General features: G+C 43.5%; 1 pseudogene; it reads right to left on the minus strand.

Moving 5' to 3' along the window:
* Window positions 1-714: 714 nt before the first annotated feature.
* On the minus strand, window positions 715-26,984 carry LOC148526821 (uncharacterized; annotated as a pseudogene).
* Between the last annotated feature and the right edge of the window lie 225 nt (window positions 26,985-27,209).

Genomic DNA, 27,209 nt, shown 5'->3' on the forward strand with positions numbered 1-27,209 from the left:
ATGCCCAGGTAGATTATACAGTGTACTCCTTTCTGACGGAAGTGTGTAACTACCACCTTCATGAGGCGTGTGGATGTGTAAGGGACATTTGATAGCCCAAAAACCATTACTGTCCATAGATAGAGGACACCCTTCCAGAGGAATCTTAAGAGTCTCCTGTGATTTGGATGTAATTGAATTGTATGAAAGGCCTCCTTGAGGTCTATTTTGATACAAAAATCATTCTTGATGAGCAGGAAAGATATGTCTGCTAAGCCTTCCACATGGAAAGAACGAGGTTTTATATACTGGTTTAAAGTTTTGATGTTTAAAACTGGTCTGTATGAACCATCCTGTTTCATGGGGAGAAATAGGAGACTGATCCAGCCTTTCTTGGAAGAATCTGCCAACTTTACTTTGCCTTGCTGTAGGGAAAGGTATAGGACACCATCTAATAAAGGACTGGTGTTTCTTGAGCAGGGAAAATCCTGCCATGGAAAATGGAAAAGGGGGAAGGACAAACCTTTTTCCCCAATCATTAGCAACCACCTGTCTGTGGTAATCTATCTCCAGGAAGCTATTGCTTGGGAAAGACAAGGAGGAGATAGTGAAGCTAAGTGACTTACCATATCCTCTGTGTTTTCATGAGGCATATGCGCTGCAGGACACTGTGCCTCTCTAGATCCATGTCTGAGATAGGCTGCCTCTGGGAGCTCTGGGGGCATCATGCTGGTCTCAGGTCAAATTGCTGGCTCCCACAGAATGACCCTCCTGATTGGAGGGCTGGGGGCCCTTAAGGTCTGCAAATGACTATCGGGCTTTATAGTGGACTTTCACTTCATCTATATAGCAGGGCCAAAGAGGTCAGAATCTGTTAAGTTAGGTATGTCTTCTGGCCTGGGAGCTAAATTAGTCAGACCTGCACTAGCTAGCCAGTGAGTTCTATGGGAATTGGATATGAAATTGAAAGTCTGACCAATCATTAAGGTAGCCCTGCTTATAGCTTTTAATAGGGCCATCTTGGAAGCTACCAGGGAATCTAGAGAGCCCCCTGAAACCCCTTCTTTTTCTGCTTTGTCTAGGACAAATAACAGAGGACCTGCCATGTCCGAAACTTTAAGCTGTAATTTATCAATAGAATCACTCTGGGCCTTATCCCCAATGAGTGAAATTAGAGCCATATCAATATCTGGGGCAAATAGAGCAGGAATGTCAGGACTGCCAGTATGGTTATGGAGAACCATATTATCTTCCTTAATGAGAGCCGTTCTAAAGGCTAAATGGGCAAAGTTATATACATGAGAATGCTCGCTCAGGGCCCAGTGGGAAAAATGTATTATAGATGGGGCATTCTGCTCACTAATGCTACTCAGGGAATTTGTAAATCAATATACTCACCTCTGCAGGAGACAGCACTAGTCATAGTTACCTCCTCTGACTCCCAATATACTGAAGGAAAACTAGTGTCCTTGTATGAGTAAGATAGGGGCAGTGTGTGGTAGTGACTAGCCCCCTTATGAGCTCATTGTTGCGCAAACTGCCGGTCTGAGGCAGGAAATATGTGCCCACCATGGGCAGTTGAGAGAGGTCTGCTGTGGACCTTAGAGGTATTCCAGCTATGGGCAATACCTGGGAAAGAGATGTTTTGTCCTGAACAGGCATCTCTTGAAGAAACATGGTCAATGTTTCTTTTTGGATGTGCATTTTCTTACCACTCTGTGAGAATATGCAGGGGGGGAGGAGTCTCTGCAGTCTTACTAATTTCCCGCTCTTCAGAGGTGTCCCTGCTGTCCTTCAACCTGACAGGGTTTATTAATCTCCTTCTCTTAAATATTATCTTCTCATCTGCCTACCTCTTTTTCTGAGTGACAGGAACACTAACAGAGTGTCTGTAGTGGATACAGACACTGTGTCCACCATCTTCCACCACTGAGGTAAAATCTAGCAGAGGGGGCATGGCTGGCTGCTTTACACTAAGCGTGCACACATGCCTAGAGTGCACATGCATGGCGTGTATGCACATCAGCATCCAGCAGCCACGACCTACAGGTCTGCCCTGCCCCACTCCTCCTGGCTGTGGAGAAGGTAATTGAAAGTTTTCTTACACTTTACCTTCTCAGTGCTCATCGGGAAGCTTGCGCCTAACCCACCAGCTGTTGCTAGGTAGCAAGCCTCCCGACGAGCAAAGTGTATATTGGAGGGAGGTAATGAGTCCTTCTCAATACATTGTACATTATTGTTTTTCAAAGTATATCTTCAAACATTTTACTTGTGACTTCACCAATGATGTGGCATTACATTTATGGGTTATCCATTCTTGATTACTGTATATAACTAATGTACCATATTTCTGGACAGTACTAGCTGATGAGAGTAACACCCTAGACTAAAGGAGGGCTACCTATCTCACACAGAGGGAAGGACCTGAGAGATATCATAAGAGGGGCAGTAATCAATAATCCCAAGACAACCCTGAGCAGCCAGTAAAGAGGAGCAACCATCCTGGTACCACAGCCATTGTGAAAAGTGGACTACAAATGCTGTTGCATCCAGAGGGAACTTGCCACACTTAGAGAATGCCCTTGATGGAGACCTGCCACACTGTCACCTTGTATATTTCACCAATGATCAGGAGCACAGAGCCCCCAGGTGAACCTTGCTGATATTTGCTTAGCTGAACTTTCCTTGCAGGTCCTTCAGTTGAGAGTGGGCTACAGTCATCAGGAGGCCTGGTCTGTGTCTGTTGATGTGGTGTACACTTGCAATGAAAACCAATGGGGACAGATAAGAGTATTGTTACTAGTGGTGTGCACCGGCCACATTTCGTGTTTTGTGTTTTGGATCTGGATCTTTCTTCATGTTTTGGATCTGGATTGGTTTTGCCAAAACCACCCTTCCATGTTTTGTGTTTTGGATCTGTATTTTTTTTTTTAAAAAGCATAAGAACAGCTAAAATCACAGAATTTGGTTTTATTTTGTTCCTATGTTATTATTAACCTCAATAACATTCATTTACACTCATTTCCAGTCTATTCAGAACACCTCACACCTCACAATATTGTTTTTAGGCCAAAAGGTTGCACCAAGGTAGTTGGATGACTAGGCTAAACGACACAAGTGGGTGGCACAAACACGTGGCCCATCTAGGAGTGACACTGCAGTGGCAGACATGATGGCAGTTTGAAAAACTAGGCCCCAAAGAGTACATGAGGCAAAGAAAAAAAAGAGGTGCAAGATGGAATTGTCCTTGGGCCTTCCCACCCACCCTTATGTTGTATAAATAGGACATGCACACTTTAACAAACCAATAATTTCAGCGCCAGGGTCTGCCACATGACTGTGGCTGAAATGATTGGTTCGTTTGGGCCCCCACAAAACAAGCTGGCAATTAATCTGTCTCTGCACAAACTGGCTCTACAGAGGCAAGATGTCATGACAGGTGTGCCGATGACAGTGACAGGTGTAGCTAACATGCACACAAAAAAAAAGTTTTTTTTTAATTTATTTATATTTCGGGCAGCAGCCTTGCCACAGAAGAATGCTTGAGCATGGCTGCTGCTGCTGGGAGATGATTTTCTCATCCCAGAAGGGGACCAGGAAGAGTGCTTTCCAAAAACAAATAAACAATTGACTTAAATAATCATTTGCAAACCTTCTAAAGGCATTTCCCAACCTGTACAGGGACATAAAAAAACATAGTTAATGGCCTCAAAGTGCCACTTAACCAGCACAGATATGTGAACAAGCATACAATCTATGATTTAAGGCAGGGGTAGCCAATGCTGGTCCTCAAGAGCTACCAACAGTGCATGTTTTCCAGGTCTCCTCACAGAATCACAACTGTAATAACTAATTAACTCCACCTGTGGATCTTTTCAAATGTGGTGCTGAGTAATGAAAACACCTGTGCACCAGCTAGGTTGTCTGAAAAACGTGAGCTCTCGAGGACCAGGCTGGCTACCCCTGATTTAAGGCCTTACATTGTGTCTTTCTTGAGAATCCTGCGACTGCTTCTACAGCTAGGAGTGGATTTTCATCCCAGAAGGAGACCAGGAAGAGTGCTTACAAAAACAATTGACTTAAATAATCCTTTACAAACCTTCTGTAAAGGCATTTCCCAACCTGTATAGGGACATTAAAAAAAACAGAGTTAGTTAGTGGCCTTCAAACTGCCGTTGTTCCCACTGTCCACTTAACCATATCACATATGTGAACAAGCAAAACAGAGCATTAAATGCAACATTTCATATTTAAGGTTTAAGTCTTACATTGTGTCTTTCTTGGGAATTCTTTCTTGAGTGCCATGCCTGCTTGCTGGGAGTGGATTTTTTTCATCCCAGAAGGGGACCAGGAACAGGAAGCGTGCTTTCCAAAAATAAATAATTGCCTTAGATAATCTTTTGCAAACCTTTTGTTCTGTAAAGGAATTTCCCAACCTGTACAGAGACATTTAAAAAAATAGAGTTAGTGGCCTTGAAATTGCCGTTGTTCCCACTGTCCACTTAACCATATTACTTAGATATGTGAACAAGCGGAACAGAGTATTAAATGCAACATTTCAGTTTAAGTTTTACGTTGTGTCTGGAGATCATTGAGAAAGCAGAAAAAGAGCTCCACCACAAGCGGCAGATGACTAAACTCACACACAAAGGTTTAACAGAAATAGATACAACACCAGATCAGATGTTTACCCTGGAGGATCTGTCTGATTCATTATGGTGCCTCCAAGATTGTGCAAATTCTGCCAAAAGAGAAACTGACACCTAGGCTAAACATAAGAGTAACCTTTTGGATGTGAATTGTCTCATTTGCAAGGGGAAACCCAACCCTCAGATGAGATGGATCTCAGCCAGTGGACAACATTGAAATCACCATTAAAAGTCACAATGGAAGACGACAGTGTGGAGAGGCCTCAGAGAACATGAAAAAAGATGCTCTAGGTGCTGAACTTCAAGGGATTTCTCCATCATGTTCTGCAGTGTGGAAAGGTTTCATTCACATGTTTTCTATAAAGCAGTTCAAAGTTACAGCCTTCAAAGTGTCTGGCTATAACACTCACCTTGGGCATTTTTGGGCAGCATAGCCTTGCACCACACAGGGTAGCACCTGTAAATATTGAAGAAGTGCAGCGGCCTACACCACAACACACAGGACAGCACCTGTAAAATGTATTTGTATTTTGGGCAGCGTATCCCTGGACCACACAGAACAGCATTTGCAAAAATTATTTGTTAGAGTGTACCCCTACAGCAGACAGGGCAGCCCCTGTAAAAATTACTTGTATGAGTGTACCCCAACAGCAGACATGGCACCCCCTGTAAAAATTATTTGTAAGTGTATACCCCTGTAGCAGACAGGTGATAACACAGGAATATGTGGACTGTACACGTTCCATCAGCAATTCATGAATATATGCATGCTTATGTATTTCACAATTTCTTGTATTGCAATTAAGAGTGTATAGAAATAATTAAGAATATATAAATTAGCTGTGTGAGTTGCAGAAGATCATATGTCAAATGGCCTTAGCCTAGAGCGGATAAGGCCTACCCTTTCCTCTTTAAAGTAGGCAAATCCTGTGTCTGATGCAGTAGCCATCTTGTTTAGTGGTTTAGCAATAAGAAATTGTAGGTTTAAAATGTCAGTTTTTAGCATGTACATACTAGTGGACAGCAAGTCTCAGTTTTTATAATCAAAAGAGTTATAGTTTATCTGCCATAAGCAGGAGCTGAAGGCTAAAGGGGCCTACATGAGAACAAACAGATAACACCGAATAGTGTCAAGACACCCATAACCAATTAAGGTCTAGCACGTACGAATATTAAATAAATTAATATTTCCCATTGGATTAACTGGAGGAATAGAAAGAAGAATAGTATAAAAACTCCCCAGAGAGAGAGGGAGGGGGGAAGCACTCGGAGGAAGGAGGAGAGAGCACACAACGAGGGTCTGCCGGGGTGCCATTGCAGTACGTATGTATGAAAATGGCTGACTGGTATTTCTGCACTGGGTGTCACAAATTTATTTTACAAGTATGCCATCCTGGTACTAATATAACCTAAGTGTTGTGTTTTTGATGTAAGTCTGCACTGACAAAATACATGTATAATTACGCTGTCTTTAAGTAAAAGCATTATCATTTATTTTAGAATCTGTGTGAATTATTTCATTCCTCTTTGTGATGGGTAAGGTTTTTAAGTAATCTAGAACACATTGCGTTATCACAGGGCACCCCCTGTAAAAATTATTTGTATGAGTGTACCCCTACAGCAAACAGGGCACCCCCTGTAAAAATTATTTGTATGAGACAGTGTACCCCTACAGCAGACAGGATAGCCCCTGCAAAACTGATTTGTATGAGTGTACCCCTACAGCAGACAGGGCACCCCCTGTAAAAATTATTTGTATGAGTGTACCCCTACAGCAGACTGGGCAGAGTCAGACTAGTCCGTCTAACACACTGAGCTCCCAGCTCCATCCTAACTCAAAGCCGTAATGAAATATGGTGGCGATTGCAGGACCTTTATAGAATCCAAAACCCGCGAGAATCCGACAGCGGGATGATGATGTTTTACCTTGATTTCAGTTCTGAGCCAGGCGGGAAACCCCGAGTCTGACTCGGATCCCGGCTCGGATCAGGGGGGCTCGGATCAGGGTGGCTCGGGGGGGTTCGGATTTTGGAAATCCGAACCCGCTCACCCCTAATTGTTACCATTGTCCCACAAACACTGGTTCACATAACCGAGCTAAAGTTATTTAGTTCCACAGAGTGACATAAAAGACTTTGACAGGTGGGAGAGCTTTCTAATAATTATACAGAGTTGGCATTGAGCCTTTGAGCTTGCTGTCATTGTTGGAACTTAACATAGTTTTACTTTTCAGAATTAACCTGGGTTACCTACATTCATATGCACCAATGGTACCCATCACTATAGAACTGATGGCTTAAGCTGTTTAGTTTCATCTAGTTAGTGTGTGCTACTGTGACTAACATCTAACATGACTGTTGTCATGGAGGGAAGGTCAGATTATTTACATTGTTCAAATCTGGTTTGTTGTCTACCTGAACTGTTACTGTTGTTCTAAAATTGTCGTTCACTTATTACTACCTACTTACCTTGCTTTACATTAATACACACACTGAGGTCGTTTTTTATATAATTCTCCGAGGGCCTGATTCACTACGGATCACAACTGTGATCGCAGCTGCGATTACGCAAACAGTCTCACTGAGATGATATGCTAATCCTTTGCGATTGCTATGCCATCGCAGCAGTACATGAGGACGCACACCTTACCTTACACACATCCGTAATACTTAGCAAGCATGCAAAACCTTCGGTAACATGGAGTACAATTTGAGCCTCATGCACACTTGCACAAGGTCAGACCTTACTCAGAAATTGCTAAACTTTCTGTACAAGCTGCATATGACATTGCAGTGCATAATTTATGCTCGCCCCTGCAACAGCGTTGAAACACACTGGCATGCCTGCATTTCGCCCCCCCCCATCACCACCAACAAATGGTACTTCCTGTCAATCACTCTGCAATGGGTCTGCATAGTGTCTATGATCGCAGTGACTGGTTTGCGCATGTGCACTGTGATGCATGCGCAGAACGCAACAGTCGGCCGATAGCGTGTGTAACGCAGTTGCAATCCTTGCTAAATCATGCCCTGAGTGCGCATGTGTGGTTTCTTGTGTTGTGTACATGCTGTCTCATGAGTTGTCACTGTACACACACACTCAAGCTCTGTAGGAGACACAGGTGGAGGCACTGCACTAAAGAGAGGTGAGAAGACACACACATACATCCTTATGTCACTGCAGTGACAGTGCTCTGAGGGTCAGAGGGGTGTTACAATGAATTTTTAGTAATGTGGCCAATTTCATATTTTCTGTGACTGTTCCACCAGCAGCACTGAATACACATTCAGATAAAACATTACTAATAAAACACTGGAGAAATGCAATGGCAAATATGGAACATTTGGAACATTTTGGCCACTGGAAAACCTTAGTCTCCCGGTATTTAATGGATCACAATCAGGTGACATTATGGGACAATGGGCCTGATTCACTACGGATTGCTATTGCGATCACAGCTGCAAAAATATGCAAATGAATGAAATTGCAAAGCTGTCGCACATCCAGCATAGAGATGCCCACTATCTCACCTCCGTAATACCTTGCAGGCACAGGTCTGACCTGACTCAGTGAGTACTCAAGCTGCATATGCCATCGCAGTGGCTAATTTATGCATTCCAAGGTAAAGGCGTTCAAACAGACAGGCACACCTGCGTTTCTCTGACCACTCCCCCATCACCACCCCCAATCGCTGACATCCTGTCACTCACTGTGCTATCTCTTTGTATCAGCGTAAGTGACTGCAATGCTATCGCGATGCTAACCCACGCATGCGCACTGCGATGCATGTGCATAATGCACCATTGGCCGATCTGCGTACGCTGTTGCAATTGTGATCCGTGATTAATCAGGCCCGATGTACGCATACTTACATACTTACATATCTCTCACTCCTTACGTTACAGAATAGTCTGGGATTATTATTATTATTATTATTATTATTATTATTATTATTATTATTATTATTATTATTATCTGCATCAGACCCATCAATGTAGATGTGATTTTCATTGGCGTAGCTATATATCATCTTTCCCTGAGAAATAATGGTGGGTGCAGTTTGGTGGATTTCATTAGTTTGTTCACTACCATTAGCTTTTTTATGAATATACTAATATACTAATGCATTTTTTCTCAGACACATTGTTTCTTCCTGCTGTAAGAATTGAGACTGTGTGATCATTTCTTGGCACTGTGAAAGCACAGACTCTTCATTTGATGTAACAAAAAATGCCCCATTTAACACTTGCAAATAAATAATTATCTTCTTAATCATTTCTTCATGCTTGTCAATTTGAATGCATATCAGCATAGTTTGTGCCATGGCTGCTAATTATCCATTATCTACAGTGTTGGCTTCTCTTTGTTTTTCAAGTAATCAATTCTCAGTTCTTGACTTCTGTTATCAATAATAATCTGTCACTCACCATCATCACTATCATCTATTCTTGCCTGAGCATAGTGACTTTGGGAGAGATGTATCAAGCTTTGGGAGATATATAGTGGAGAAAGATAAAAGGGGAGATTTATCAAATCTTACAAGGAGATAAAGTGGCGAGAGATAAAGTACCATCTTAGCAGCTTTGAACTGTCATTTTACAGGCTTCAAAAGCATCCAAAGCAAAACTACTCACAACATTAATCAAGGCCCGCAACAACAGCAAATCAACGGGTTTATGAGAATCAGCACAGGCAGGAACCTCCTTTGCCCTGCCCTTAGGAGCCTTCATAAGCATGAAGGATTTAATGGGATCAGGCAAGCTATTGATCTTACAAAAGAAAGAAATCCCTGCCAGGACTGCAGACATTGAAGTCATAGAGCAATCGAGCTGATAATGCTCCCAAACAAAAGCCAACAAAAGCTGGTGAACAAACCGTCCCCATTATCCTTGGCAAGGAAGGCCTCCCAATCACTCCAGGCAGAATTACATGTCCTTAAATTAGCTGGGGCTGACACAATACCTTCTTTGCCTGCCTGATAATGTGGTAGACAGGGGCGGAACAGCTGAAGACAATAAAGGTGGCCACCGCCGGGCGCCAGCCCAGCAGGGACATCTCTACTCCATTGACCCAGCCAGCTTCCTCCATCTCCTATTGGTAAGTGCCCACAGCGCCAGGGTTGGACTGGCCCACTGGGCACAGTGCAGCTGCTTGCTGGCAGCCGGCCTTGTTCATCTGTGTGTGTGGATGTGTGCAGCAGGAGCACCACCAGTGATTCACGTGGGGAGGGCTCCTTGCAGCCACAGGTAGGCACAGATGAACAAGCGCCCTCCCCCCTTCTACACTTCATGCATGCAGGGGGTGGAGCCAATATGGCTAGCTCTGCCCCCTTTTCTGTTTCCCCACGAATTGCGGGATCATCATTCCCACCCCTGTGAGGACAAACATTGTGGTATGTATAATATATATATATATATATATATATATATAAATGTGTGTGTGTGTGTGTGGGGTATATAAAATGTGTGTGTGTTTCATTATTTATTTCTTGTCTGGTGTGATGTATTTTAATACTGTCTATGGTGGTAAGATTGGTGTATTAATGTGTGTGGGGAGGAGGTGTATTAAAATTGTGTGTGTGGTGTATTCATATCATCTGTGTTAAATGAGGGTCTCTCTGTGTTATATGGGCTCACTGCAACACTCCCTGCATTACATAGAAGGTAATGCAACACTCTGCATTATGTGGTGGGCACTGCCACACTCTGCATTATATGGCAGGCACTGTGACACTCTGCATTTATGGTACGAATCTCTGCATTATATGGTGGGAACTGCATCACTCTGCATTACATGGCGGGCACTGCGATACTCTGCATTGCATGGTGGGCACTGTGACACACTGTATTACAAGGTGAGCACTGCGACACTCTGCATTACTTGGTGGGCACTGCAGCACTCTGCATTATATGGAGGGCACTGTATCGCTCTCTACATTATATGGCGGGCACTGCAACACTGCATTATATGGGGGCACTGTGAATACTCTGCATTTCATGGACTATCCAGTGGGCACTGCAACATTCTGCAACATATGGTGGGCACTGTGGCACTCTGCATTATAAGGTGGGCAATGCAATGTTTTCTAAATTATATGGTGGGCACTGCAACGCTCTCTGCCTATGGTAGGCACTGATGGTCTCTGTATTATATGGCAGGCACTATGATGCTCTCTGCATTATATGGCGGTCACTGATGCTCTCTGAATTATATAGCAGTCACTGCAATGTCCCCTGCATTATATGATGGTTGCTGTGATGTTCTCTGCATTATATGGTGGTCACTAAAAGGCTCTATCAGTATTGTATGGTACTCATTAAAAATGTTGTGAGTATTGTCTGGCGGTCACTAAAATGCTCTCTGTATTGTCTAGCATCACTAAAAGGCTCTCCGTATTGTCTGGCAGACTCAAAGATTGCAGAATGAATGAGCGATTTTTACACTGCTGCACGAGTCATTTTCTGAGATATCACTCTGCCCATGCATCAGATTAGCAGTCCAAAATCGCATGGATCAGTATCAATCTGTGAACATGAGCAGTAATGGGTTAGTGGGAAATGGGCTTTAACTGGATAGGGAGTACATAATACAACTTATTTCATATGGATGTCAAGGGTGTGTCATTTGTTTTACGAAGTTGAGTCGGCAATGGCAGGGAGGGCGTCAACATCTATCTTGCCTCCAGGTGACTGGGTTGAAGTTATGCCACTGGTGCTATACATACTAAGGGCAAAGTGAACCAACAGCAGATACCGCAGGAGCCAGCACATTAAACCTAGTGAAGTGAAAATTAGAATAAATGTCTGCTATATCATTGTTATCCAGCAGCACATGCTTAGCCTGGAAACTGACATTCGCTTCCAAGCAATGCAGGACTAAATGCCTCAACAGCCATAAAGCCTGAGGGGAGGAGGCCTGCCATATTATTAACTGCATGAACAATATTTAAATTGTCACATGAGAAAGCAATATTCTGATTAGCCAATTTTGCTACCCAAAGCTCAACAGCCACTAAAATCAGAAACAATTCTAAAAGCAACAAATTGGCAGCAAACCCCTTGACATGGCAAAATGGAGGCCATGTGGACACACATCATATCCCTTTAAAGTAGGCACCAAAACCGGAAAACCGAGCCACATCAGTGAATAGCTGCAAGGAAGCATTAGGCACTGGCAGTGAAGCCCAAATCCTCTCACCATTGGATCAAAAACCTGAAGGTCATCTTTTATCTCTCACTCAAGTGAAAGTGATGTTGCATCTTTGTTGCCATTGCCGTGGCACACTCCAGCTTCAGACTAAAAACCCTCCCCATGGGAATAATGCAACATGGATAATTCAACAAAAACCAACAATGATTTTACGCAACTGAACATTCTGATCCCCTAAACACACACAAATCTGCACCAAACACTGGAAAACAGACAAAAATGGTTGTTCAGACAAAATCCGGTTGATTTAACCAATTTGTCTGAATGACCGTTTTAATCCATTTTCCAGTGTTTGGGAACAAATGGTCAATTGTAATTTTCTCCCATACATTACCAGATTTTCGTTCCAACCAGCCAGATTGGACAGATAATCTTAGGGTGGGTACACACCTGAACTACTTGTAATTGTACTGATTTTACATCCAATTTCCCTTGAGGCTAGAACATATGATATTGAGCGTACACACTGTCCAATATCACATACAACCGAACAATATATTGTATTGTTTGATCGTATATGATTTATCGCTGGTCCCGTACATACTACAACAGTCACTGGCAACATGACATCACAAATGGCCAAATTGGACTGACATATTGTCTGGTCATCCTGTTGACCGTACACACTACACAATTAGCACCTAATCGCATGCGATATTTTCCGGTTGGCCGTGCAGCACAGCCGACCAGAAGATGTCACATACAACCCGCGGGAGCGCGCAATAGTGCGTACACACTAGCCCAGGGGTGGCCAACCCATGGCTCTCGAGCCAGATGAGGGTCTTCTGAGCTTCTAATGTGGCTTGCGGCTTGGCAGACCTCCATTGTTACTGAGAACACTGGTCTCTAAAGTCATCATAGACTAAAGAAGCCTCTGATCGCTTCAGAGGCCAGCGCTCCAAGTAATGCAGTGCGCGGGTGACGACATGACATCACCTGTTATGTGAGGAGCCCGCGCATCTGCTGGATCCAGTTAGATCCAGCAGGTGGTGGAAGCAGCAGCAGCGACAGCGCGGCGGGACTCGGGAGCCCTGATGTCATGGAGCAGTGCCAGCTCGAAGGTAAGTTTCTTCATGGGGGGTGCGCTAGTGCTGGGGGCACGACTACAGGGAGCATTGTAGGAGGGGAACAGCTACAGAGGCATTGCTTAATGGGCACAGCTACAGGGGACAGTGCAGAAAGGGTGCAACTACTGGGGGGCATTGCATAATGGGCACAGCTACAGGGAGCATTGCATAATGGGCACAGCTACAGGGGGCATTCCTTAATGGGCACAACTACAGGAGGGCACTGCATATGGGGCACAACTACAAGGGGCAAAGCATAATGGGCACTGGCATTCTCAATGTATTTTATGTGGTTCTGGATTTCAATATGTATTTTATGTGAACGTGGCTATTTCAATGTTTTCTATGTTGCTCTGGCTTTTTCTTTCACTTCAACAGTGAAAAATGTATATTGGGATGATTATGTAAAATGTTTATTTTCAATGTCCTGGGCTCACCCCCAGCGTGACTAAACATGGGTGTGTGACACAAGGTCATGCTCCTGCAAATGTCATACCAAAGGCGTGCGCACAAAAATGGGGCATGGCCTTGTGAGGCTCTTTCCATTGACTACATATATTTTTTGGCTCTTTGCCTCCAACTGGTTGGCCACCCCTGCACTAATATGCACAATTTGTCGTGCCAATATTGGCCAAGTGTGTAGCCAGCCTTATAGTGTGTACCTAGCTTTAGCTTGGGATCTCATCTCTCTCTCTATGTTGGGGTTAGTGACTATCTGAACCTAAAGCCTCATTCAGAGTTTGATGCAGTGCTGATGTTTGCGCAGTTGTGTAATTTTTTTTTTATACTGCGCATGTGTCTGAGTGACACTGTGCATGCATCTCCATGGGTACCACCGGGGAACGCAGAATGAATTTTGTCACGGTGAGAGACAATATTGGTGGGTGTTCCTGGGAGGTAACAGGGAGGATGACTAATCAAATGTGGGAGATTTCACAGTTGCACAGGGCAGCAGTGGCTCTAATGTCCAATGCTGCAACCTATGTGCATCTGAAATTTGCAAATTAGATACGCAGCAAGTAGTCTCTGTACGAATTCCATCAACTGCAGCATTAGCATAAAGTCACACTTGTGCTGCGTAAATAGATGTAGTCGCTGTTGCTTTAGCATCTACCTCTGATTCAGGTACTTAGTCACCACAGCAAGCCCAACTACAGGGTACAATAGCTTGAATGGGATCTCATCTGGTGACTGAGAAGAACAGTGTAAATATATAACATACTGTAAGTGTTTAGCTTATGAAACCACTGGGTAACTACATGGGCACATAATCGTAAGATGTGGGGTGAAGTTGACCACTCAGTACCATTAAGTAGCAATTAGCATTGACCTTGTTTTTTCAAGACTTTTTGCTATAAAATCATGCCAGCAAAATGTATCCCAACACATTACAGAACCTTTCACTGTTGGAATGAAGTGCTCAGGATAGTAGTTCTTCATTTTGGTGCCACAAGTCTCTTTATTCTATTAATTTATTAAGAACTATTGGCAGACGCCATCAAGTTGGTAGGTGCATAGCGGATGTGAGCAGAGAGGTTAGCCCACACAATTCCAAACCAGAGTAGGTTTTAGTGAAAATTACAGGATACACCTGATAAAAGATAAACAACATTCAATTTTATAAGGACACATCAATAACACAGTAGCAGGCTTATGCACATGAAGAGTCTTTTTTAGAGCCATGTAAATAAGTCTTTCATCTGGAGTTCAATAAGCCTGACCTTTAAGTCTGGTGACTCAGACATGTGATGTCATTGAGACTAGTGAGTCATGCACAATAACATACTTTTAAGAGACAGCACATAGCAATTAACCATTTAACTACAGTACTAACAAGAACATGGTTAAAGAAAACTTTGCCATAACAATTTCCTCCACTGTTTGGAACTGAGGACCTTATTCAGAGTCGGTCGCGAGCGCTGAGCGCTCGCAACCGACTCGTTGTTGGTCCACAGGGCATGCGCACGACGGAGACTGCTCCGTCGTGCGCATGCGCGAGCCCCCGCTAACGACAGATCACCCGTCGTTAGCAGGCTTGAAGCAGAAGGAGAGAGCTGTCGATGTTGATTGACAGCTCGCTCCGTTTGCTGGGCGGGCAGGGGGCGTGCCCGGCCAAACAGAGGCGTTCCTTTCGGAACACTTGCCGTTTTGTGGGCATCCCCACTGACATCATCAGTGATGTCAGTGGGGAGCTTCCTGCTCAAACAGAGCAGGAAGCTCCCTGGGGCTTAAGGTTGACGAGACCCTACCCTGGGGTCTCGTCGTAAGCCCCGATGGTCGAGATGGTCTTGACCATTGCGACCATCTCCCTTAGCAGTCATTAGAGCTGTGGATGTTAACCAACAGCCTAACGACCGACATGGAGGCGGCCGTTCAGGATGCAAGCGGCCGCCCTGTTTCGGAGCGACCGCTTGCATCCTACGACCGCCTCTGAATGAGGCCCTGACTTTTTATGATCCATACACTGCAAATCTGAACAGACTCACCCATTATTTTGCAATTCACTGAAACATGTCTGTATTTCAGAACAGGAAGGATTCATTTGCCCATCTTTACTTATTTTCAATTAATTAAGTCCGCCCAAGTAGCTGCAATAGTCAATGAAGTAGAACATCCCAGGGAAGAGCATCCTTTCCTTGTGGAAAAGGATATGTTGGAGAGTTAAATTACAGATTATCTGTATAATTCATGATACTCTAATTAATGTTGGTCATTTGAGCCCCAAACGTATTGCTAACTGCATACAATCAAGCATACTACCAAGCAATCTCCTTTGGTAAACATTAGAGTAGAATGGGTGATACTGGAGAGCTCAGTGACTTTCAACATGTTGTCAATTGTAGACGTTTTTGTCACTGTGTTATTGGAGCATCACAGTGCTGTACGACTTTATAGTACTTAGCCCAAGAGAGTTTGATACTTTATCAAATTGACTGCTGTATATCTTCTGTCAAGTGTATAGTGTTATATTCATTCAAACATACTCTGGTTTGTAATCATGTAGACTAACCTCTTTGCTCATATCCAGCAAACTATAACTGCTGTTATTGTGAAACTGAAATGTCTAGGAGCAATAACAGTAGGCCATACAAGCTGAAGCATATGACACATATAAATTGTCTGTCTTCAGTTGCAACACAAACAGCCTCAAGCTTCATGGTTTGGGTTTCCATGGGAGAGCAGCTGGACACAAGTGTCAGATCAACATACAGTATTCAATGCAATGTGTTTTGGATGCAGGGTATATACTAGCTGCTCTTTCATGTAGCCCACAAATGATGGATAGCTTTATTTTTACACTGCAATTTTGATTTCTGTTTGGACACATCCCTCACAAATGTTAATCTCTCTGTGCATTTTACATCATCCCCATCTGCAGTGCAGCTGGGTTTTGCCAAAGTGCAAAAACACTTGCTTGTTTTGCTTTACTAAAATTATAAGGGAACTATGGAGGGTATTGATGTTATATGGAGTTATTAATATTATGTGTAGGTTTCTGGAGGATATTAATATTTTGTTAGGACTGGTAGGGGATATTAATATTTTGGAGGGCTAATAATTATAATGTGGAGTTTGTAGTGATTTGTAATACTTTTTAGGGGCTATTGATGGGATGTGATATATTTGTATTTAATGGTGGGGCTTATAAATTCATATTTTTGCGCAATGGGGAAAATAGACCGATTTATTACATTGAAATGCTTTAAACATTAACTAGACACCCTGAGTCAATGTTAATACTTGAAACTATAATGTAACTGTCTAATTCAGTATTATTGATTTGCGGTAGTGACCATTAGGGGGACTCCCAACACACATTTAATTCCTAAAATCCAATTTCCCATAAAAATGCTCCATTCAATTCTATGTTATTAAGTGTCAGGATTCCCAAAGGAGCAGCTGTGTTTGCCTATTATGCTTTTTATTATTATTTTGCTTTGGATTATGTCATGGATGAAGATTCCCATGTGCACAACTACAGGAATAACACCCACCTTAGATTTAGCTAGTTATTTAAAATTATTTTAAACACTGAGTAGGTTTATGGAACTATATGTACCAGTTGCTCTGCATGCTAGGTCGTGCTGGTGTTTGTTGTTTCACAAGCTCCAGCATGCTGTGACAGCTCCTAACAGACTTAATAAGCATCATAGCACTTGTAATTCTAAATGTTCTAGAATGCTAAGCAGTTAATGGCTACCAGGGCTTGCTGGTACTTGTAAATTCACAAATGCACAAATGTACTAAATGTATTATACCATATAAACCATTACTCTTTCACTAACCAGCAGTAAAATACAGCATGCGGCTTATACTGTTGCTTTAGAGAAAAAGCTGCAGAATTAATTCCTCTGGAGAAATACAACCCATACTGATATCCCATTATTTGTCTGTAACCTCATCTGCCTGTTACAGTTTGACCAGATCAACCTGACATACCATACTTGTCAATGGGAGAGGTACCGGGAGCAAGTGAGGTTAACATAAAGACAAAATTTGCATATTCGTGGCAAGATGCCACATTTCACAGCATTGTGCAAAATGCCACAATACACTGTAAATCAGGCACTTTGTCCACTTCATAGAAGAAGTGAATGGTATCTGGGATGTCGGTCAACTCAACTTCCCAAAAATGTGGGAATCCCCCAGAGGCTCCTGGAGAGTAGGCAGTTATGTGGCATACAGTACCTTAGTACTGGCTGCTGCCTTTTGCAGGGCGACTCAATGTTCCTGTGATAGCAGTAACCAGCCTGTACCACCTGTACTGGTTATTCATTTGGGGGGAATGACACATAATTGTCTCTCTGTATTTTTTTTTTTTTTACTGGGGACAGGATTTTAAGAGTGAATGACTTTTGTCTGTAGAATTTCAGTGGAATGTTTCAGGGACTCTGACATCTGGTGGCTAAAAATGAAACTGCATGTTAAAAAAAATTTATGTTTAGGGAAACTTTGGAAATGAAATTCAATGCATTTCCTGAAAACACCACAATGCATCACATAAATGTGTAACATGCTGCATGTCAATTTAATACTTGCTAGCCTCCTGGACTCTCCTGGAGAGGTTTTAAAGAAAGTCGGCAAGTATGCCAGCAATATTATGTAATGGCATATACAGTACATGACTCTGATTTGACCAACTGTACCACCTGTTCTGAGATGTTGAAGTTCATTTCAAACTGTTGTGTGTCTGGGAGGGTTCTCGGTTCATGTCACAATTGCCTTCTTTCACATAATAGGTGGCCACGATCCTGCATTTCGCCCATCTCCTTAGTGGATTGGCTAGGGACAGGGCATGATGATGCAATTCATTGCTAATCATGTTATTGTTGCCCTGGTCCCATTGGGGGGTAGGGACCATGATGATAAAAAGGGCTCTATTTACTACAATCCGCATTTATAATGCAGATTGTAGTGTGATATTATCGACTGAATTCGCATTGCGAATTCAGGCAATATCACAGGGATTTACTACAAATCCCTTGCAGGGACAGAGCTTGCGATAAAGCTCTGTCCCTGCAAATCCCCTCTGCACACTAGCCACGATATTTTCGCAAAAAATACCATGGCAAAGTGCCCGTGCATGCCCCGACCGGCCGCCGCTGCTGCCGTTTCCCCAGCACTAATCCCCGCCCCCATCGTTAAGCCCCGCCCCCATGATTGCGGCCCTCTGCAACCCCCCCTCCCTTAATAGCACTTACCTGCAGTCATCGGTGCTCCGGTGATGTCTTCCATGCCTCCGGTCAGCTGATGTCCCATACTGCACTGAGACCCGATCACCTGATGACCGGGCCCAAGTGCGTCATGGGAGACCAGCTGACCAGAGGGGAGTCATCACCGGAGCCCCGACCACCAGTCCATGGAGTTAGGTAAGTGAATTTTTTTTTTTACTTTTTTTTTTTGCAGAGATCAGCTTGCGGTCTGTTTAGACCACACAGCTGATTACTGGGACCAACTCCCGGCTCTGCTCTGCCTTTTAGAGCAGAGTAGGAGCCTGGTAACCGGGGGAGACCCTCTATAACGCCACCTCCAGGTGCAGTTATTATCACAGGGCTTTCCCCGGTATTTTTTTACAATTTATTTTTAGTAACTTTGGTCGGATCACATTTCACATTACAATTATGGGAAATGTGATCTGCTACTAAAAATAAGTGATACTTAGGGATTGGAGTAGAATTTTACGAATTCTACTCCAATTGCCCTGTAATAACTATAGGTGAAAACACCCCTTTTCACTTTATTTTAGTAAAAATAATGTTAATAAATAGAGCCCAAAGTGTGTTATCATTAGAGATGTGTGGGTTCGGATTTACTCGGTTCTTATCACCATTTTACCGCATGTTCGGATTCGTTCGGATTTATTTTATTGGCTATCCAAAACACGTGATAGCCGATAGCCAATAAAATGCCGTTTTGAGATCCGAGTAAATCCGAGTAAAACCGAACCTGCTCATCTCTAGTTATCATGCACCCTGCTCTTGCACCTGGATCTCCACTCCAGTCAGTGATGAGCGGGCACATGAGGCAGGTGAGGCAGAGCCTTTCCTGTAATACTTATATATACTCCACAGTTTTTACTATAAAAATTATAAGAAAAATGTGAAGTCAAAACTCTGGAGTAAAAAGTGTATGGCAGGTGAGGCACTGCCTCCCCTTCTGTCTACCTTTTCCACACAAAACACACCAACTATCCAGCACTATATACTGCTGCACCTTTGTATAATGCCTATATGAACCCTCAGGTTCATATATATAAATCTGTAAATCTGGCTCTGATAATAGCCACTGCCTCCCCAACCATTTACCTCACCGCACATCACCGACTCCAGTATCTCCCGGAGGTAGCTTTAAAATGTTGGCAAGTAAGGTATGTGTTTTATTTATAAATCAATACTACAATACTATAGCCTTTATACATCCACTCACACAGCCTTGTGTTTAATTTTATTGTGAGTATCGTTAGTAAATGGCGTAGCATTAGCAGTGTGCTGTGATGTCACTGTCCATATTGTTAGATGTTAGATAGACAAGATTTAATTATATGGTGCCAGCAAAAAACATGTTTTCAGTAATAATATCCAGTCATGGACACAGGGGTGTCTCACGAGGAGGAGATAGGAGATCTCCTCACTCATCTTTTGCACATGAAAATACAAACCAGTGTTGTACTCTTGTCAAATTGATATGTTAAGTTATTTCTGCAGCTGCTCTGTTATTGCTCCTTTGGGATCGGAAACAAGGATGCAAGCTTCCCGAGGCTTTCTAAGCCAGTAACCTTTGTGGTAGATTTAATCAGCAACTCATAAGTATACTGATGCATGCCGGCTTACCTTTGGGCTCCACAAATCTATTCTGTTGATTTCAATCTGCTGCACTGATTAGCCAGTTGGGAGACAGAAGTGATTGGCCTTGCAGAGTATTTCATTGCTGTCATTGAGCCCATCATTCTTAGCAAAGTTTTACTACTGCATCTCATTTTCCACACGACAACAGACTTTGTGAGGAAATAAAACTGTGTTCCTATTATTTTTACCAAATACTTCTGCTTAGCTCATGATTATCTGGCCCAAAGGAAATACTTTCATGGTGGTCCTCATGATGTAATACATTCTTGAACATAATTTCTCACTTAAAATTTGCATAAATATACTACTTAATGTTTTAGGAGGATATTTACTAAGGGTCAATTTAAATCTATTTAAAATCAATCAACGTCGATGTTGTGTTTCTGGGGCCAAATGACACACAAATACTTCTTTTCCACTGAAAACCTGGGTTTTTGGACATGGGGCCTGATTCAGAGCCGCTCACAAAAAGCGAGCGCTCACTCTGAATCAGGGCGGCCGCTTTTAAAAAAAAAAAAATGGCCTCCTGGCCACTCGCATAGCTGTGGGTGACCACCTACAGCTTTTGCGAGTGGCCAGGTGATGGTCGTGATCATCGTGACCATCGGGCTTGCGACGAGACTATTGTGGTAGGGTCTCGCTCCCGCAAGCCCCAGTGAGCTTCCTGCTCTAATAGAGCAGGAAGCTCAACTACTGACATCACGAGTGAAGTCAGTAGGGCTACCCTCAAACGGCAGGCGTTCCCTCGGGAATGCCTGCGTTTGGCCAGCCACCCCCCTCCCGCCTACAAAACGGGGCGAGCTGTCGATCAACATCGACAGCCGCCCCGTCTGTAGCGAGCCCCGGAGCTAGTGAATTTCTCACTCCTTCCGGGGCTTGTGCAGGTGCATTGCGCACGCCGGCGTGCGCAGTGCCCCACCATCAACCCGCTTGCGGGCATGTCTGAATCAGGCCCAGGGTTCCAACCCAGGTCAGACCCCATTTACACTGCACCTTCGATCTGAGTTACTCCCAGCCCTGTTCACACTGAACTCAGGTCTGCCCTGCTAATCCTGTGAAGTCATAAAAAGTGGGAGTTGACTGCTCCACAACCACCAATCAGCTCATTTTAGGCATGACCCAGGTTGGAAAACCTAGGTCACGCCGTTTACACTACACCATTACCCGAGTCCAACCGTGGTAGCTACCTGGGTTGGATTGCCGGGTCACTTGACACAGGTTATTTTTCAGGGACCCTTTTACACTGAGCTGTGACCTGGGTAATCCCAGCAAAAACCCAGGTTTTGCTCTGGTATAAAAGGGGTATTACTAATACTTAAATAAGCTGAACAAAAATTGTCTGTTAGTAAATGTGTGATTTATCTATAAGAAGTAAAGCTTATGCTCATGAATGCCCAAGACTGAATATTCTTAGCAGTGCTATAACACAAGAACAATGTTAGATAATAAGGTAATGATACTAAGGTTAATGAAGGGAAGATAATTCTGTCTAATTTACCTTAAGGTTTCATATATTGCATTGTCTATGTATATTTCACCCTCTCGGAACCACATGAAAAATGTATGCATACACTATCTATAGGATTGAAAACCCCTATACTGCAGCACCCCATCTTTTGGGGGGTCCCCACTTCCCTAGGTATTCCTATCCTGGGCTGATAACCCTGGGGCTGGTTGCTGTTATGGCAGGGGGATTCCACACTGCATCTCCCCCTGCTATAGAGTCAGCCCACTGGCTGGTTCAGCCTAGTGCGGGTTATTGGAAATTAGGGGGAACCCCATAATATTTTCCCCCTATTTTCCAATACCAAACCATCCTCAAAGGCCCAGGGCTGTTTATGGATGTTGGGGGACCATTATTTTCTGATTTAACCATAAAAAAAAAACATTTTAAGCAAACAAATCCTGCATAGATTATAGTGATCAGTGCAGTGCTTCACCCAAACACAGGTCTATTGTATGTGTGTTCTTTGCCATCATTTTATGGTATTTTTTTTTGGTCATTTTGCACCCTGATGCTTAGTAATCTACGGTTTGTATGCTTGTCTATGTAAAATAATTGATAGTTGGTCCGTTGTTCTAAAGTGTTTTAAAGTTAGTTATTTGGTTGTTATCCTGTTGGTTTTGCCTTAAGTAAATGCAAAATGAATGAAAAATCAACCAAAAGAAAAACTCAATCTTTAGTAATCCTCAAATGTTTGAAGTGTAGCCTTCTTTTTTGCCCTCCGATAAGAAAGATCTAATTTCGAGCACAGTCCCAGATATATGAACGGAAGATCCAAAGACATGCGTTGTCCCAAATCCTTACCACTATATATATAATGACACATTTGGGAAGACTAAAGAACACAAAACATCTCCAACAATCATACCTTCAATTCCACCAATAATGTACCTCATTAACCTTACTAATGCAAGTCTTCAGCTAAAGGAAATGTAACCAAATCACAAGCCGCCTCCAATCAAGATGCCTCAAACACAAAGGAATTACCAATATACAATATGGGCTTAACAGCAAAAGTTCCAGTGAGGAAGGGATCAAAGAAAAACATTAATAAAGGTAAAGCTGGAACCAAAACAAAAGTCACTTAAAACGATAAAAAAAGGAAAATGAACATTAAAAACACACAACATGGATAATCAGATAAGGCATTATATCCGGTCCCATTCCAGTGAATCCTAACCTGTTCCATACCGGTGTATCCGGTCTGATGCCATTCTGGTCCTGACAGAGTGATTCTCATAGTGCCAGTCATCTACCAGTGTAGGGAAACCCAAGCAGGGGACCGCGACCTGCTCATAGGGTGCAAGTAAGCCCAAATCCCTTTGCGGGGGTCACAGGTGAAAACAACCGGCATGTTAGAGTCCACGCTTCTGATTTGGGTCCCTGCCAACTTCCCAGATACTGGTCTATCTCCATCCAATCAGTATTCATTCCATGAGTCTGAATTATATCAGACTTCTTAGTTTCGCTGTTCAAACTCCTGAACCCTCACCAACCAGATTCTACAGCTTGGGTCCACAAACAAATGACACGAGTGTGAAATCTAATGTAGTAAGCATGTCATAGAGCTAGGTGCAATACTGTAGCTTTGCCCAGCCATATGTACTGTACCTCCTAAAAGCCAATGACTTTTAGTGACCCAAAGCTTTAATCTGAGAAGTGGAGAAACCCACAGCCGAAGTAGCTGCTTTTTAAAAACATGATCAAACTGGTACTTGGTTAAAAGAGATCCATTCACATGGATCAACCAACCCAGCAATAGCTGGAAAAAAAATCCAGTGGCCACGCCCAGTTTGGTTAGTCTTTGATTGTTAAAATGCATAATAGAACATCGTCATGCACCAAAACTTCCTGAAAAGTAAAGCCTATTCCATTGATTTTGCAGAAAAACACCCATCCTCAACTGCCATTAATTGATGTGGCATTAAATGAACATTAATAGATCATCTCCTATCCTCCAGTGCAGGCGCTGACCTAGCCCAACCCTTAAAAGCTTGCGCTGTAACAGAACCCTTAGTGAGGTCAGGACGACTATACAAATCAGAAAAATATGCAATGCTGGCAAGCTAATTTTTCATAACAGGGAGCAAACGGCCAACACTTAAACAATTCCAGAGAAACAAAGAGCATCAGCCGATGCTCACTCTTACCTCTGTTTGCAGATCACAGTACTGCTCCCACTCCAGCCATGCAGTATTATAGGAGTGAAAAGTCCCAGATGCTACTGAATGCCTCACTAATTCCTTCAATTCAGCCAGATTACCTGCCAAATATAAGGTGGACCGACATCACCTACAAACGCAGTGTGAGACGCTAGCTCACTTAACTGGTCAAACCCACACTAACCCATTCCTCCGACTCATAAAGGTATGCCCCAAAACCAGAAGAACCAGTAGCATAAGTAAAGAGCTGAAGCTCTGCATTAGTAAGCATTGGGGATGGCCACAGAAGGGCACAATTGAAACCAGAAAGAAATATTGACCATAAACGGTTGTCTCTCCTAATTTCTGCAGACAGACAAAGAATATGATGGGGTCATGCAATACCCGACAACTACCTTTCTAATTTTCTGAAAAAAATCTCTGCCCATGGAAATGACCCTCCAGGAAAAAATAAACATACCCAACATTGACTGCACCTGCCAAAGAATAATTTTTCCAGCCTCAAGGTCCACATCCATGGCCGACAACAACTTCTGAACAACCCATTGGCAAACATTGCCAGTGTGCCTGTAAGTGTATTCTCCTTGTAAACAAAACCCAAAAAAACTGAAAGAATCTGACCTATAAACCATGCTTCAACATACTTGCAAACAAGTTTTAAAATCTTAGTACCAAACTACCTCATTGGCACCTTGCAGGTGCAAAACATCCCATGGATCAGGTTGAGTATGGGCAGCCAGCGCTCAGGATCCCATCAGTCAGAATCCCGATGATGGCATCCCAACAGGTTTAGGATACCAATACCTGCCAGTAAGTACCCTAACCCTACCCTTAAACCTAGCCCTCCCTCCCCACAGCTTAAACCTAGCCCTCCCCCCTTGCAGCCTAAATCTAACCTTCTCAACCCAGCAGTCTAACCCTTACCCCCCTATCCAGTAGAACATCTCAATATGGTAAAAAATTTGCACATGATCCATGGGGATGTAGTTGATATCCCGGCGACATGGTGCTGGTGCACAGAATGCCGGTGCCAGAATCCCAACACCAGTCAGAACCCCAGCACCAGCATGCTGACTGCTGGCATCCCAACAGTAAGTACTGGGGTTAGGGGGAGGGATATGGTTAGGGTTAGGGGTTAGGCACTAGGAGGAGTGATATGGTTAGGCTCCAGGGGGCGTGGGCACACCTCCCGTGATTAGGCCATGTCCCCCCCCCTCACCTGGGCCCGGCAGGGCTCTCTACGCCTCTAGTTCTCACACCTTTCTATTATAGCCAGCATTAACTTTTTCAGCAATTTGTGCAACTGTAGCTGTTCTGTGGGATCAAACCAGATGGGCTAGCCTTCACTCCCCACATCAATGCTCATAAGTTAATAAGTTGTCCTTCCTTGGACCACTTTTGGTAGGTACTAACCACTGCATACCGGTAGCACCCCACAAAATGTGCCATATTGTAGATGCTCTGAACAAGTCGTCTAGCCATCACAATTTGGCCCTTGTCAAAGTCATTCAGATCCTTACCCTTGCCCATTTTACCTGCTCCCAACACATCAACTACAGATGTGTCCTCCATCATTGCTTTCAACAGTCCATCTAGTTGCACCTCGTCCCATGTGTCATAACGCACAGAGGATAGACAGGGAAAGACATATCTGCACAAGAATTGAGTGTCCACTTCCTGCCTAATATATCCCACCCCTTGACAGGTTTAACGAGATAATCAAGGTTATTCACTTTACCCATCAAAGGCTTTAATAGTATGGCTGATCAGTATGCGCAAAATGTTATATCTTTACTTTAACATCCAGCATGTGGCTCCATGACACTAAGCAAAACATTTGCATCTCTCTATCACCTGGCCAACTTATTCAACTTCAGGAGCATCTTCCCCTTTACTCCCAGAAGGCTTTATGTTTCACACAGACACACACCAATCAGACCAATGTGGTGCAGCTGTGTTTTAAAGCTATCCAGCAGGAAACAACATCTTTATGCAGGGAATGAGTCATGTTCTTTATTGCAGAAAATGGCAAAGAAACCTCTGTCACATTTCCTTCCCCTTAGCTTTGCCATGCTTTGTGAATCGGACCCTTTAACTGAAAAGGATTTTCCTTTTCCCAACTCCCCCTCTCTTAGCTACGCCAACTTTGGTGACTCAGCTGCCCTGTGCAGCACAAACTTCCGTGAGCGGGCATTAACATTATTTTGGAGAACCCCAGTTTTGATTTTACCATCACCTCCTTCTGTAATCTGTTGAGGGGAGGGTCGAGGATGGAAGGGCCTACGGAAATTTCACTTCACAAGAGCTGGCACATGTATACATCATTTGCCCTTTTGGGTGGGCTCTTTTTTAAACCCCTTGTCACCTATATTAGAGGAGCATATGGAGGCTTGCGCATCAGAACCCTTTTTTATTATCCCTGCTGCTTCACTTTAAATCTGGGGTATAGGAAGAGGTACGCAGGGAACTCTATAATTAGGTCTAGGTATGGTCTGTTGGCATACTGTGCAAGTTTGGCAGTATATCATAACCACCATTCAGATGCCTGGCCAGTAAAACCTCTGGAGTATCCAATTGAGAGTTTTCTCCACTCCAAAATGCCCTCCCTTGGGGTGTACATGGACCGCTGCCAATATCAAAGGAACATGTTTCCCTTGAACCACCTCTACCCAACATAGCAGGTCCCCTTTGATTCTAAAGTATGGCTTTCTTTCAGCCCGTTCCTCAGCCTTCCACACTCCATTCATTTCCACAATATTTTTATAGGCATTTACCAATGCATAATCCTTTAATTGGTCTCTAATAAAGTATTGGAGTGTTACAGTCCTGGACACAGGAGACCAGTCCCCTCCACCAGCTGGCTAGGTTTCTGCTGCTTCCTCCCATACCTTCCTGAGCAGGCCTCCTTCTTTATGTCTATTGGTAGCTGACACTGGTCTGATTGGAGCTAAAGCCTGGCACTCAGGCTCCAGATCTTGCTGCTTTCTGATTTCTTCTTCTGGTTCCTGAATGTGAGCAACAGGATTATATAAGGCCGGACGTCTGGCTGGTAATTCAGTTGCCGGCATGTCCAGACCGATCCAGTTGAGTATAATCTCCCAAAAGTCTCTCCGCAGAATTAGGGAATACGGCAACCTTAGTGCTATTGCCGCTATCATTGCACCACTTGTCCCCTCATGGTCATGAGAAGACAGGCATGGTCATATTCCTTGTGGACACACAGGACCTTTACAGATGGCAGCTGGTCCATCGGTACCTCTGAAACAAGAGTGCTGGACACAAAGGTGACTTCA

This window comes from Taudactylus pleione, unplaced genomic scaffold (genome assembly GCF_031769625.1).
Source record: "Taudactylus pleione unplaced genomic scaffold, aTauple2 ptg000093l, whole genome shotgun sequence".
Taxonomy (NCBI): Eukaryota; Metazoa; Chordata; class Amphibia; order Anura; family Myobatrachidae; genus Taudactylus; species Taudactylus pleione.